Source organism: Haliaeetus albicilla, chromosome 12, assembly GCF_947461875.1.
Source record: "Haliaeetus albicilla chromosome 12, bHalAlb1.1, whole genome shotgun sequence".
Lineage (NCBI taxonomy): Eukaryota > Metazoa > Chordata > Aves > Accipitriformes > Accipitridae > Haliaeetus > Haliaeetus albicilla.
In genome coordinates this window covers 21262856-21276989 of record NC_091494.1, presented here as the reverse complement: position 1 = coordinate 21276989, position 14134 = coordinate 21262856, and positions in this window count along the sequence as shown.

Here is a 14134-nt window from a genome sequence, read left to right as displayed (position 1 = left end):
AGCACTTGCTTGCAGCCCCATCTCTGCCCAATCTTTCTAACAGGCTGGGAAGAAGATCATGTGCCAAACCCACCCCCTTTACACCCACTCCCTTAATCATCTTCCTCCACCATATGTGTGCATCTGCCCAGATGTGTACTTGCTGTCTAGAAGTTTTACTTACAATGCAGCTGTCTAGAAGTTTTACTTATAATGCACACAATTTCCCAGCACTGCAAAAAATCAGCTATGATGTTTCTCTGTAGGCACAGCACTTCCTTATGCTAAGAGAGGGGAGGCAAAGGAGGGGGTTTCCACTCCCACTGCTTGAAATCACTGCCTTGTAGTTTGCTGGCAATCCTTTCTGTATGTCATATCCACACATAAAACATCCTCCTGGGTTCTTTTTCTCCCCATGTCTTGGCTGCCTGAAGGTGCTGCAAAAAAGCTGGAAAAGCCAATCCTGAGCAAATGTTGAACATGCTTTCATTGCTTTATTTTTTGTTTAAGACAAAAAAAAGGAGTTCTGACTCCAAAATGCCCTTGTGAAAACATGACCTTTGGTTGGACCAACACACCAGGTCACAAATAGGTCTCTGGTGCCTTTTAACAGCCTCTTGACCCAAGACACAAGCACAGAGCCAGAGCTGGCTGAGATGGCAACGCTGAGCAGGATCTATCTGCTTGCTTGGAGACTCGCACGCCTCCTGAGTGACCTGCAGCACCTTCAGCACGATCACTCCAGCAGGAATTCAGTGCATGAATGATCAGAGAGGTGAAAATCATGCCGCAGAGCGGAACAGGGGACACAGGAAGAGGTGGCTAATGCTTCCCACCGTGGGCAGTGCCTGGGGCCCCACTGCTGGTGTGTGTGTATAGCGGGACAGAAGAGAGAAGTGAAGCAAATGTAAACTCAACGTCTTTCCACCTTTCTCTCCCTCTTTAAGCATCTAAGCACCGGTTATCTTCCCAGGACTGCTGGGTCCCTGGATCTGGAGATGCTTGATCTCGCTGGAGCAGCTGCCTGCCAAGAGCGGAGACACTTCGATGCTGCATAGCCCCAGCCCTCATCAGAAGGAAGCGTCTCATCACCGTCTCTAGCAGGGATGTGGTGCCAGCCAGTCAGCAGCCTCATTCGTTTGGAGTCCAGCCTTGTCCCTGCTTTGTTTGCTTCTTCTCATGGCAACAGACAAGCTGGGGAGAAGGTTTTTCACCCACATGCTTTACCTGATAACAGCCTTGAACCAGCATCTGTTTGCCTGGAGGCACAACTCCTCCCTGCTAGTTGGGACCTATTTCTTAGGAATTGTTGCTAAATGATGTCACTTTGGAATGAGCTCCCATCAGGCTGTGTCTGCGCTACCTAAACTCCAAAACTGCCAGAACTTGCTACCACCGGTGTCCGACCAGGTACAGATACAAACAGAGATGTCAAACATGGGATTCATCCCTAACTCTGCTCAGATGGCACTAGGCGAGGCTTTCCTGTTTGAAAATTGCCCTCTCCTGGGGGAGAAGGGATGCAGGTGCAGGGGTCTGTTCGCTGCTCACCCGGGTATCCCTGTGCCTGCCCCTCTCCTGCCCAGGGCAAAGCTCCGGCCCTGCCCTCTGCCATGACTGCGTGTGCTCCCGGGCAGGCAGAGCCTCTTCTCCTCCACGGTACCAGCCGTGCCTGGCACAGCTGGGCTGTGAGCTCAGCCACTCGCTGCTGAAGAAACAGCAAAATAATAACAACGGCCGTCAATGGCTGGGTAATCACAGCGTTATCTGGCTCATCTCAGCCAGCATCTGCAGCTGGGGCTGCTCTCTCTGGGCCAGCATCGCTGCTGCGCACCCGCTCACCCTGCCTCTGCCGCTCCGCTTGGGGCTGGTCCTGAGAGGGTAAAGCAGCACAGCTCCAGCGGCGGGGCTGACGCACAGTGGGAAGATGTGCTCAGCTCCCTTAGCCTTTTAGGGGCATTTGACTTAGAAATGTGGCTACTTCAAAACCTTGCATGGGGCTAGTTCAGGCACAGGGACACATGCGACTTTCAGTTTGGGCTTAGCTCTTGCAGAACACTCGGGGCATCTTTTTAGGCTTCATCTTCTCTGGCTGACGGTCAGATGTTAATGGTACCAAAACGCAGCTCAAACATGACGGTGGCAAAATGGGCTCAGTGAATAACAGGATTGAAGTGAGACTGGGTCAGAGCAGTAGGTTGGTCACCGCACAGTCAGGGCTGAGCTGCAGGTCCGGGGCTGCCTGCCCCTGACAGGGGGGATGCTCGCCCACAGAAGTGTCACACAGATGCTGCCAGGGATCAGCAAGGGGACCTGTCTGGAGGCAGTGTGCTGTGCTAGGGAAAACCCTAAGCCCCTTCACAGTGTGACTCTTTAAGATTGTGTGATTTTTTAAGATCGAACCAGAGATGAACTCAACACCGCAGTCACTCTTTGGACAGCTGTGTTGTGGCCAGATATGGGCCGGCACAGGTACAAAGTACCAAGGGTCCCAGGTCAGATCAGACTTGCTTATCTCCAATTTTCAGCACTGCACAGCATCATGTTTTAACTCTTGGTTGGACCAGCAAGCCACTACTGCATCCCCTCACGCTGTTATCATAGAGGAGGTAGAGTGATCTAAGTTACAATACCGCTTTTAAACACTTCTTTAATATGTTTTGGCCCTGACCAAGCTGGGTGTGGGACCAAAGACAAACATGCAGTCACGCACAGACACACACTCCTATGTGTAGACACCCTTTGCAGCCTCATGTTTCTTGCTGGCTGATGAACAAGGGAGCAAACGATCTGAGGTAATGTAATTTAGCACCAGGACCCAGCGGAGCGCAAAATCCCACCCAGTGCCAAGGACTTGTGATTTACACTTTTGTTCCTGCAACAACAGACAGAGGCAGGGGAAAAAAAAAAAAAAAAAAAAAAAAGAGCTTTGCCGGATTTTCCATCCCCTGCCGAGACGTGAAGCCGAATGGCAGCCAGTATTCACAGCAACACCCACAGTTAAAGCAACGGTGCTGTTGCCACTCCTGCAATGTTATCACAGGCCTCACAGTGTTCGCTTTTCTTTCTTAAAGCCCCAACTCCTGGAGTCATGGGATTAAGCAGGCAACTCAGCTTTTGATTTTAATAGCAGTTTCTATCCCTCACTGTCAAGAAGAAAAGCATGTGAGTGGGACAGGTTCAAACCTATAAAGAAAATCAACCAGTATATCTATTTCAAATCTGGTAAGTTTTAAGCCAATTATATTTGGAGAAAGAGTTTTGAACATTTTGGAAAGTGGAACTTGTTAGCAGCTGAAGGAGACCCTTAAAGAGGTAAAAAATAGTCTCAGCTGAGACGATGCTGCAAGAGGAAAATAGACTTGTGTGTGAGTAGACTGGGTTTTCATTGCTTTGTCCTGGCAGAAAGATCAGCAAAGGGAGAACATCTGGGTTCAGTAGCTAAAGTAAAGCACTTTTTGTGTCAAGAGCAAACATTAAAATTCAAAACGTGAAGACTGAGACTGCCTAGAAAGAGAATTAAGCTCAGTAGATAACCCTGCCTCTGTCTCAAGGTTAGACCATGTGGATGGTATTGATATATCAGTGCTCTAGAAGAAGGAGGTGGGGGTTCTGCACTTAAAACAGCATCTTCCATTTTGCAATGTTTGCTGTAAGAAGCCTTGTGTTGGATTCCTACAAAGCAGTCAGAGGCATGGACAGCTGTCCTCAACGCTCACAGTCCCCAGACCCATACACATTGCCTGGTCTGGCTCTCCTGTTTCAATTGCAACTTATTTGGATCTGGAGCTTCTTCAGTTTTTTTGTCCTATACACTGCTAAAAGCAACTTCAGTGCAAAGCAAGTAATTAAGAGCAAGAATTATGCAGACGCCCTCAGAGTGGGGCCATCCCCTGTTTTGCTGCAATTTTTAATCATTTTAAGTTGAAAAAGCTTGTATGATCCTTGAACCCATCTACAGCTTTAAAGTACAAAATGGGATGCTTTAAAAGACCATGGTGATAAATTGTTCCCATAAATGATGAGAAATGTTTAAATCAATAAAACATTTGTTTGGATGTCCATGTGGAGGAAAGATACAGTCTGTTGCTCTTCATATTGGATTGATCCCACTGTGTTAAATTACAGCTGGCTACAGCCCTTCATCGTTTACTGCACAGCTTGACAAGCATGTAAGATATTCACGCTGAGCACAAAAATTTTGAGTGTCTGATCTCTGCATTGTCCTTGTCACTTCCTCCCAGCCAGGGCCAAATTAAAGGCTGCTTAATATGGGGGGAAGCTTGCCGCAGCTCTCCCACAAGCCTTTAGCCGCCTTACCCAACGGCCTCGCGGATGGCCCGGGGGAGCGAGCAGCTGGGGAGCAGATGCAGGCAGCCTTCTACACGTGACCGTGTCTCTGCCTATAGCCCTAGCATCTAGGGTTTATCAGCTGCTCTGGGCTGCTGATCATAAATACATAAATATAACAGTAACGTGGTCTTAAAGGAGTAGCTGCTGTTGGAAGGTCTGTGCTCTTGGAGGGTCACAGCAGTGATGGTTGGTGGTGGGAGGAGCAGCCAAGGCACTAAAGGGCGAGCTGGGAGCTCTGGGTGCTGTTGCCACCCAGGCTGGGTGATGCCGGCCATGGCGCTTGCCTGCCCGTGCCTCTCCTCGAAACACAGAGCAGTGCACGATGTTCCCCAGGGGTCCCAGAGAGCGGCCGGGAAAGTTGGTAATAGCAGTTTCTAAAGCCATCTGAAATCCAGTGGCCGAAGGACGCATGGTTCAGAGTGATAATTCTGGGTAGAAAAGGATCTTGAAACTAAAGATGTGCCTGTGAAAGCAGCTGCCTGCGCATCCCACTGCTCTGTGAAACCAGGCGGGCCTGTCACTCCTGCCTGCAGGCAGCACGGGCAGAAACGTGGCGTGAGGCAGGGAGGTCCTTCGGAGGAAAAGGTGGCTCCTGAAAGCCCCTTCCCTCAGAGATGTGCTGGTGGAAGGAGGGCAGCCCTCGTACTCCACTCCACTCGAGTCTCCCCCACTACTGAGGATGGGCAGGGGGAGCGTTAGGGAAGAAACTGGGCTGGCACCAGTGGTCCTGCCTTGCAGCACGGTGCCTGATCCTGGGCTGACCGGCAAGGCTCAGAGGAGAGCTCAGGTTGGGCACAGACATTAGGAAAGCTGCACAGCAATGGTCCCGGCTGCTCAGCCCCAAAAGGCAGCACGTCGCAGGTTCACTTCAGGAACTTGGACCAAGCTTCGTCAAACCCCACTTCAGTCACATTTTGGATGTGCCGAAATAGCGCTGTTAATTTAGGGGTCCCGATGAATGTTGTCGTGCATCCTGCAAACTCACTTCTTCCTCTCTGGCTCTTGCTTTTCCCTTGGGAAACAGGGACCTGCGCCCTGCAAAGCCTGGTCGTTGCTGCAGGCAGCCCCATCAGAGCAGGGAGAAAAACAGCAAAAAGAAACAAAACTGATGTCCTGATCAGAGCCGGTAGAGGCCACTGCTGTATACTTTAAAAATAACTCCAGGGCTGAGGTCTCTGGCATGGTCTTCACTCCCAAGCATGCTCCTTGCTCCAGCGTGTGTTTTTCTCTCTTCTCCGTGGTGTCATGTCTTGGCTCCAGGATCCCCAGGCGTGTTGCAAAGTGTTGGGTCAGAGCCATGCTTTCTGCTCTCTGCAAAGGGGTGATGTAAGTGGCTGCGTCCCTCCCTTCCTTGCCTCCAAACTCACCATCGTCATCAGATGAACCATCAGTAAATAGTGCGAGTAAATGCAGGCCCCCAAGGGGCTACTGCACTCCAACCCAGATATCTTTAAGACTGTGTGGTATAAAGTGTTTTTATAAGAAAGCAAGCAAAAGGTAGTCTGGAGTTTCTCAGACATGGTAACCTCAAAACCATAGTCACCATTCACCAGGGCATGGTCTGCTCTCCTGCCCTGAATACTCTGCCTTTGCCCTCTCTGCAGTCAGTGTCACCTGCCCTTCCAGCTGGGCTGACGTTGCTTTGGGCTGACCCTCATCAAAGCTTTTAACTTTCTGTGTGTTTACTAAGATGATATAAAAAATATATAATGAGGACTAAACATTGAAATCCATAAAAATATTGCTGCCCTGCTGCAGATTCATAGCTCACGTCTGTTTGTATGTACCCAGAGATGGAGCAATATATGAGGTGCCATTGATGTTTGAAATGGCTTGGATCTGTGAAAACGAAGCCAAGCTGTACCTTTACTTTAGTGAAATAAACAGAGAGGTGACTATAAACACCAGTTGCTACTCTTAAGAAAGGCACCAATGTGGAAAATTAAGTAGGGCACCATCAGTAAAGTCAACAGTTCTTTTTAAAATAACTTAATTTCTTTAAATACTTTCAATATACTTTAGAATAGTTGAAAATGTTTTTTTTAAGAGACAGAGGTCCTTTTTCATTAGATGATGAAAGAGGGTGTTAATTTTTCAGAAATCTGGCATTTTTTCAATGTCTGCCTTTTAGATTTATGAAGACAAACTTGCTGCTTGTGCTTGTGTTTTATCATCTCGTTACTCCCAGTACCAGGGGGAACAGAGTGCTCTCACAGTGTAGTCGGATGGAGATGTTGTGCCCCAGTCTGTCTCGGTCATAATGAAATGTGGCTGAGCACATTCAGCTTGTTCCAGCAGATGTTACACCTCTGTCTGCTCTCCAAGTGGAAATGCCGTCATCAGAGGGTGTGTATGTGTGGGGGAGATGCCTTCCCAACGGGCCCTCTGGGATCCAGACACTGAATTAGCAGCATTGCCTAATGAAGCTGCTAGACGAGGGTGCAGATTCAGTCCAGCCTCAATGTTGCCATCAACCTAATAAGACACAGGGCCGGAACCTAAATGAGCCTAATGTTTACTACTTTCTGCCTCAGGTTACCCATCTGTTCAGTGATTCTGGCTTCTTTGATTAGCCATTCCAACATTTCTGAATGTAAGTGTTAATTAATTGCTATTATTAACATATAGGTGGGTCACTGTTCATTTCTCATCTATGTCCTTGCATAATCCCATTCCCAGTTCAACAACTGAAAGCGTGCCTTCACAACCCGCTAGCAAGGTGGTGCCCAGCACAGAAGCTAATCGTCCTCAGTTATCAGTTTCTTTTCCATCCCTAAACAGAAACGACATATGCAGCAGCACAAATATTATCTACTCAGTTGTTTTGCATAAGCAACTCATTTCTGGAAGAGATCAGTAGCTCGCTTATCCACAGCATGTTGTGCTGCAAATAAGAAGTCCAAACTTTCATTCCCTACCACAGAAAACTGGGCCCACAGGGGACTATCAACACATTTATTCCTTTGGGATATTGGTACATTTGCAGTCACTCCTTATCCGTCTTGCACCAGGGAGCAGCATGGGTGTATTGGGTGAAGAACTAATGTTAAACAACTGATGCTATACCATCAGTGCTGGCACCTGAGTAGCTTACACAGTTTAAAAGTGTTGCTTCTAACCTATAAAACCAAACATTATACAGGCCTGGCTGTTGCTCCTATTGCATCAGAGCACCAGAGGTGATAGTCCTTCTGGCTCTGCAGACTCAGCCAGAGAGTGTCTTCTCACAAGAGGTTTTTTCCTGAGGACACCCTGAGAAGCGCTGCTAAAAGCACAGCACAAGTGCGGGGTGTAAGCCTGGTTCAGAGACTCTGTCTAGAGCAAGCAGCAAGGAGAGACAGTGGCCGGTTGGATGGGAGTCCACGGATCAAGACGTGATTGATGGGGAAAGTGCAGAAGACATTGAGCTCCTTATGACAGCAGGAGCAGAAGAAAGCAACAGCAGCAAGACCTGCTCTAAAAGCTTTAGGAAATAGTGCTTCGGCAGGCAGCCAATTCCCTGGGGACTAATAATGCTTCCTGCTACCCTATTTTTTAATTCATTGTACTTGTTTCAACCATTGAGTTAAGCAGCTGATGCTGAGTTATGGTGGAAATTGCCCAGGGAAGGCATGTGGTGTGCACGTGCACAGAGATAATGGCTTTACCGTGACCAGCCCTGGGGGGCTCGGAGCCGAGCGAGAGCTGAATAACGGATGCAAAGAAAATAAAGTGCTGCTCTCCATCTAGTGAGTGTGGATCACATGCAAATGGCTACATGGCTTTCAAAGAAACGGGTTTCAGACAGGGGAGCCAGACACAGCTCTGCAAGTTGTTAGATCGCAGAAATCTCTGAGGGGAAAAAAAGGATGGTTATCTCATTGCTTGAGATACTTAAAGTTCAACTGATAAAACACTAAAAATGGACTCTGGGGAACTAACTGAACTAACAGAAGCGGCGTGCGGGTGCGGGGAAGCCTGATACATGATCTAATAGAAGTTAACTTCTGTGATCCTACAAAGGCATAGTAACGAGACACATCATGTGTATCCTCCCTGCCAAACACAACCAGCTCCCTTCTTCATTCAGTCTTTCACCACACACTCCAGTGTGCCGTATTACACAAGCCATACATACAGTAAAACGCTGAAAACAACCAACACCCTTTATAGATGAGGGAAGGTGATTAGTCTACATCTTCATTCTCACTTTTATAATAATCATCACAGTGCTTTGTTCCAATGTAGAGCACAAACATCTAAACCCTCTGTAGTCCGTTAAGTTTCTGGAGCTGTCTCTTGTCCTCTCTTTTAGACTTATGATAAATTATATCAGGGTGGGTAGTTAGATGTTTGCTGTTTGTAGGAAAACCTCTCAGAGGCTTGTAGGGCATTGAATTCCCAGGTTCTTGCTGCCTGTGCTAGAAGAGATGGGTGTTGAAAGCAGCCTGCTCAAGTCTGAGGAGCAGGGGGCACCATGGGTTATTCTCCAGATACCCCATTGGTGCAGACTGAGGGTGATAGCTGAGAGGATGCTATAGCTGTAGCTGAGAAGAGGGTACTTCCATGATTTATCTGAATGTAATGAGAGATGGGAAAAATTGCTGCCATGTAGAGATTGTAGATATCTGCTGAGGTCCAGATATTTAGAAGGGATTGCTCTTCTATCATTAGCAGTCACACCTTGCACAATTAAATTCTGTGTGAGAATAAACAGCTCAGTATCTAAACAATCATTTGCAGAAGTAATTATCAGATGGTGTAAGGAGTCACAGTAAATGAGCAGGCAAATTCTGCCCATGAATTCTTAGTTATGAAATTGTTTTTAAAGTACAGAATATTTCAGAATAGCCTTACATATGCATAGCAAGATGTCTTCATGCACAGATGTAAACTCCTGCCCCTTTGCCCAGGGGGTTCAGCATCAGCTGCAATGTCTGCTTTATTCTTCTGGTTGCCACAACTGCTGAGAGAATAACTCAGTTCCTCTTTTCATTTTAAAGATGCTCGAAAAAGGAACTGAATGTGATTACATGAGTAACCTGATGTGGCCATACGTTGGTACAGAGAGATGAGCCTCCTGGTTTCACTTTCAGAATCAGATACCTAGTGTGGCAGGAGAGTCTGTGGTTTTAATAATTACACAAACGTAAAGTAATTACAAATAGTTTTACTGATATTTGGATTAGTGTGTAAATCAGACTAATCATAGAGGGAGAGACCTGTTTGTCTACGTACATACAGGCTTTCAACAGCTTTTCATGAGCCAATCAAATAAACTGTTCCCAATTTGTAAAAAGTGTAATTTCACTATCTTCAATGAGAAACAGTGATGTTAACACCATCCCAAGATGCCTAATGCTTTGCAGGACAAAGTCTGCTATGGGCACCTTTATTCTCATCTTGATGGAATAAATGGGTGACGGTTTCAGGGATGTTAACTTGATTCTCTCCCTGTGTAACACTAAACCCTCGCATGCGGTTTGGAGTTGAATATATACATGCGCCAACGCTCTTGGCTTGTGACAAACATGAGAAAATGGATGCCAACATTTGGAAACATACTACAAAGGAGAGAGAGAGAATCAAAATCAAAGCAAATGATTTTGAAGGGCATAGTTACGGAAAAGAAACACCACCAAATCCTACATCTATCTGTGTAGCATCAAGGTTTTTTTTGTATTTGAGACATTTATTACGTGAGGCATTTCATCTCCTGTTCTGTCAAGTGATCTTGCTTGATAAGGTGCCTCTCAACTTTCCGATCTGTTACTGTAAGCACATAAGTTACTTTCTGCTCCTGGCTAACCCAGGCAGACAATGGGAGGAGGGGGAAGTTAATAAAAAGGGAAATACAGCTTTTGCTTAGGTTCTCAGATGACATGGCTAATTAATCAGTCACAAACAAACTCTCCAGGCTGGCAGGTTACCCAAGACAGCTGCTGCCATGGCCCCTGCCCGCCTCGCTACCCAGGGCAGGTACTCAATAATATACTGTATCAGCTTCACTAAGACCAAGCTCAAATATGCCTAAGGATGGTATAACTGCTCTGTGTTGGCAAAAAATAAAAAAAAAGTTATGAAGACAAAGACCTCATTAGTTGAAGTCGTCTGCTGACTGTAATGACATCCTGGACACCTGTCAATACAGAGCTGCAGGGACAGAGAAGGCTGTTTGATCCTAATCTCTTTCTTGCCAGTCTGGATCAGTTCTGTCTCTATTTGATCTATTGGAGGTTTAAATGGCCAGCGCGGTGGCCCACTCTGCAGCCTGCAAGGCAGCAGATAAGTCTGCAGAAATACCCAGCTGACCTTGGAATGAGCTTTGCTTGGATTTGCTTACAGGTGGTGATCAAAAATACCGTATGACGGCTGCTTAATGTGAAATAGATCCCTTCCACACAAAAGCACGTCAGTGTGTGTTGCAAAACACAACTTGCCCAGCCTGGGATGCCAGAGATGCCGTATCCCATTCTTGACACAGCCGATGTAACGGGCTTCTTAGCCCAAGCTGCTAAGAAATGACTGAGAAGCGGTCTAGCGTTACAGGAGTGAGGGGAGACCCTGACAAGCCAGAATGCCAACCCTGCAATGTGTCCACCTCACAGCATGTCCCACATGCCTGCTGCTGCAAATAGCCAGCCAAGCCCAGGCTTCCCCCAGCAGCCAGACCTATTGCAACTGAAGGCAGAGAGGAGAAGGGAGAAATGATGCTGCTATGGTGGCTCTCCTGGTCTGGGGAATGTGGATAGAAGAGTGTCCGTGAGCCTGACTTCTCCTTGAGAACCTCATTTGGCAGTAGGGACAACTGCCCTACCAAAGTCATGTGCTATCCTTATATATTCAGAATTAACTCCTCAGAGGAAGGGCAGAGGGAAGCAGTGCGATGACAAAAGTTGATGACCAGTGGCACCTCGTGTGTCACAACATTATGCTTGCCATGCTGAACCATACTTCATAGCTGCATGCATGCACAGCACCCAGTGAATGCCCAAGTCCCCGTTGTGCCTCTTGGCATTAGGATTTGTGGCAACGTATCTTTGATTTCCTAGGACCCACATGGCATGGGTTTACAGTGCATAGTGAAGAAGCTTTCTTTTCCCCTCTGGAGAACTGAAGTTATTTTAACCCACTGCCACAAGAGATCTGCACTTGTTAACAGGCCAACTGTTTGTGCTGCTGAACAGAGATGTTTAATGGCCTTTTGTACTTTTCTGTGATTTGGAAGCGTGTTAAGCCAAGGAAAAGCATGGTGCATTTTTGCTGACCCCTGTGCACATCAGCAATTCTGGTGCAGAAGTACTAGGACCATCTGGTAGGTGTATGTCATCTTGCAGAGCTGGGCTGACTGGCAATGGGTACAGAACTTGCGTGCAAGAAAATGGGGCTTCGTGACACGAGGAGAGGAACTTGCTGGCTTTCTAGCACTGGAAATCTCAATAAAAGGAGTCTACTTTGTTCTCAAGAAATGAAGCCAACTACCACAGTCTGCTACAGGTACATGTTGTAACACACAGGTATTGGCAAAACAGCTGGTGGGTGGCTGATGATGGAAATTCAGAGCAGTTTTTAAAGCACTTTGTATTCAGCCCATAGGTTTTGTGAATATGCCTGAAGTTGACGGTCCAAGAGGTGAGTTCCCAGGCTGCGCTTGGATCTCTGTGAAAGACACATGCTCTCTGTTTGCCTTCCTGAGGAAGGCATCTCTTCTATTACTGCTTTTTCATTTGGCAGGTTCACGAACACCAATAGGAAAAGTTTGGGCAGGTATTTAATGCAACGATATGAACGGAAGATGGTGTTTACAAATTTGGATAAGCTGGAAATATTGGCCATCACCTATGGGCTATTGGTTGCCAGCACCTGGAGGACTCTCCTCTCTCACATTCTGTAGCTTGGGAGGTCTCATCCAGTCCAGATACACCTACAGAGAAAACCTGAATAGTGGAAGTCAGAGGTGGAGCACTCATGTCCTAGACAGAGAAAAAGATACCGTTGCACATCCACACAATAGATAAAATTTTGGCCTGTTTCACCCTTCATAATACTTGCAAGATTCAAGCAAATATTTCCGAGTGACCTAGATGTTGGCAGTTTCTCTTACTGCCTCACACAAAAAGCAAATACACCCATCAGCTCTGGCATTGGTTCCAGAGAAGTCAGGGATGCCATATGCGTTCACATCCTGGCCACACGTGGTGATGGCAATAAATAATTGGTTGCAAATGCATGTGTTGCTTTCTTGATTAGTTGCTTTACTGTGGGATCTGCTGTATTGGTTAATTTTAATCTACTTTGTATGTTATTTAGATCTGAAATTGAGTAGAGTGCAGGGGTTGAGGAAACTGCTCTAATTTTTAGGGAGTATACTGCATTTGATTAATTTTATAGCCTGCATTGACTAAAAGCTTTTATCCTGGTCTGCTATCAATTTAACTCTCTGTGTTTGTCATTTTTTACTCCTGGGGTCCCACATAATTCAGTTTCGTACATTGTTTTGATGGATGTTTTCTGATACTTCAATAAAGCCTTTTGGCATAGATTTGCCTATCCCTTGCTTTGCACGTAACTGGACAGCAGACCTTGCTAAGGACAGAAATAGAATAGTATTAAATTAAAAGGCATATTGAAAAGAACAGGATGGCCAGAGCAGACGCCTGTTAACTGTGTCCTTTGACAAAGCATGAAGCATAAAGCTGAAGTGTGAGAGAAACCCCCCCAGGAGGCTTAACGATAACAGTGTTTGCAGCTGCAAGTCTCCTTTCATCCCTCCCTTTCTGCTCTACCTAGCACCTATGCTGCAGGGCTGAACGGAGGGCAAGCCTGCAGGTACGGCTCTAGTCTCTCTGCTGGGACGAGCAAACACTGTCAGATCTCCAAAGGTCTGGCGGAGGCAGTAAGAGGCTGTGCGAGTTACTATTGTTATAGTTACTATTATTTCTGAGCCTGGGCAGGAGGAGGGCAAAGGCGAAAAAAACGTCACCTTCTTCGCAAGACACCTGCACACGCCTTATCCCTGCGGAATGGGAAAGCTGATTGCGGACCTCTTGTTCTTTGGTTGCTTTTATTTCTTGTTTCTGTGTTAACTGCTTGGAAGTTGCAGATACAGACCTAGGGAGGCAGCAGGTGCAGGTACAACATGGAGCTCACCAGACAATTTCTTTGGTCTTGAGAATATTTAAAGCAAATATGATATGAAATAACATTATTTGTGCCTGTCACGAATGCATGTGGGTGTGGTTCTGCTGGGGCTGTCAGCAGAGATGTTCCTTTACCTGTTTCCAGGTCCTTTAAACATTAGTAACTGGAAATTTTTGACCAGAAGATAAAGGCAGTATTTATATCAGGACATACGATACAACAACATATGTAAGGGGGAGTTTTGAGAGCTTGGTGTTAGCACAGCTTATCAGCACACGGAGGGGCCCCATGAGCTGCAGAGGGGGACCTGCTAGATGTGCCCCACCAATTGAGCAACTAACTAAAATGACATCTGCACGAGCAACTGATAAGCACTGCCTCCCAGAATTGAGAAATAATCAGAAAGAGCAGTGATGAGCAGCCGAGGTACATGGTGGGTGACAGCTAGGTGCAAGGCTGTACCCCTTCTCCTCCCACCAAAGCCCCCCAGTCTTCCCACAGAGGGACAGAAGAACCCAGGGAAGTTTCTTTGATTTCATTAATTTAATATTCCAGGTCGTAACTGTTTGTGTTTTGGTTTGGGTGGGTTTTATTGCAGTTCACCCATTCCAGGCTATCTCCTGTCCTAAGGGCGAACTCCAATGTCTGACGATTGTGACACACTAAGAACTTTTACATGTTA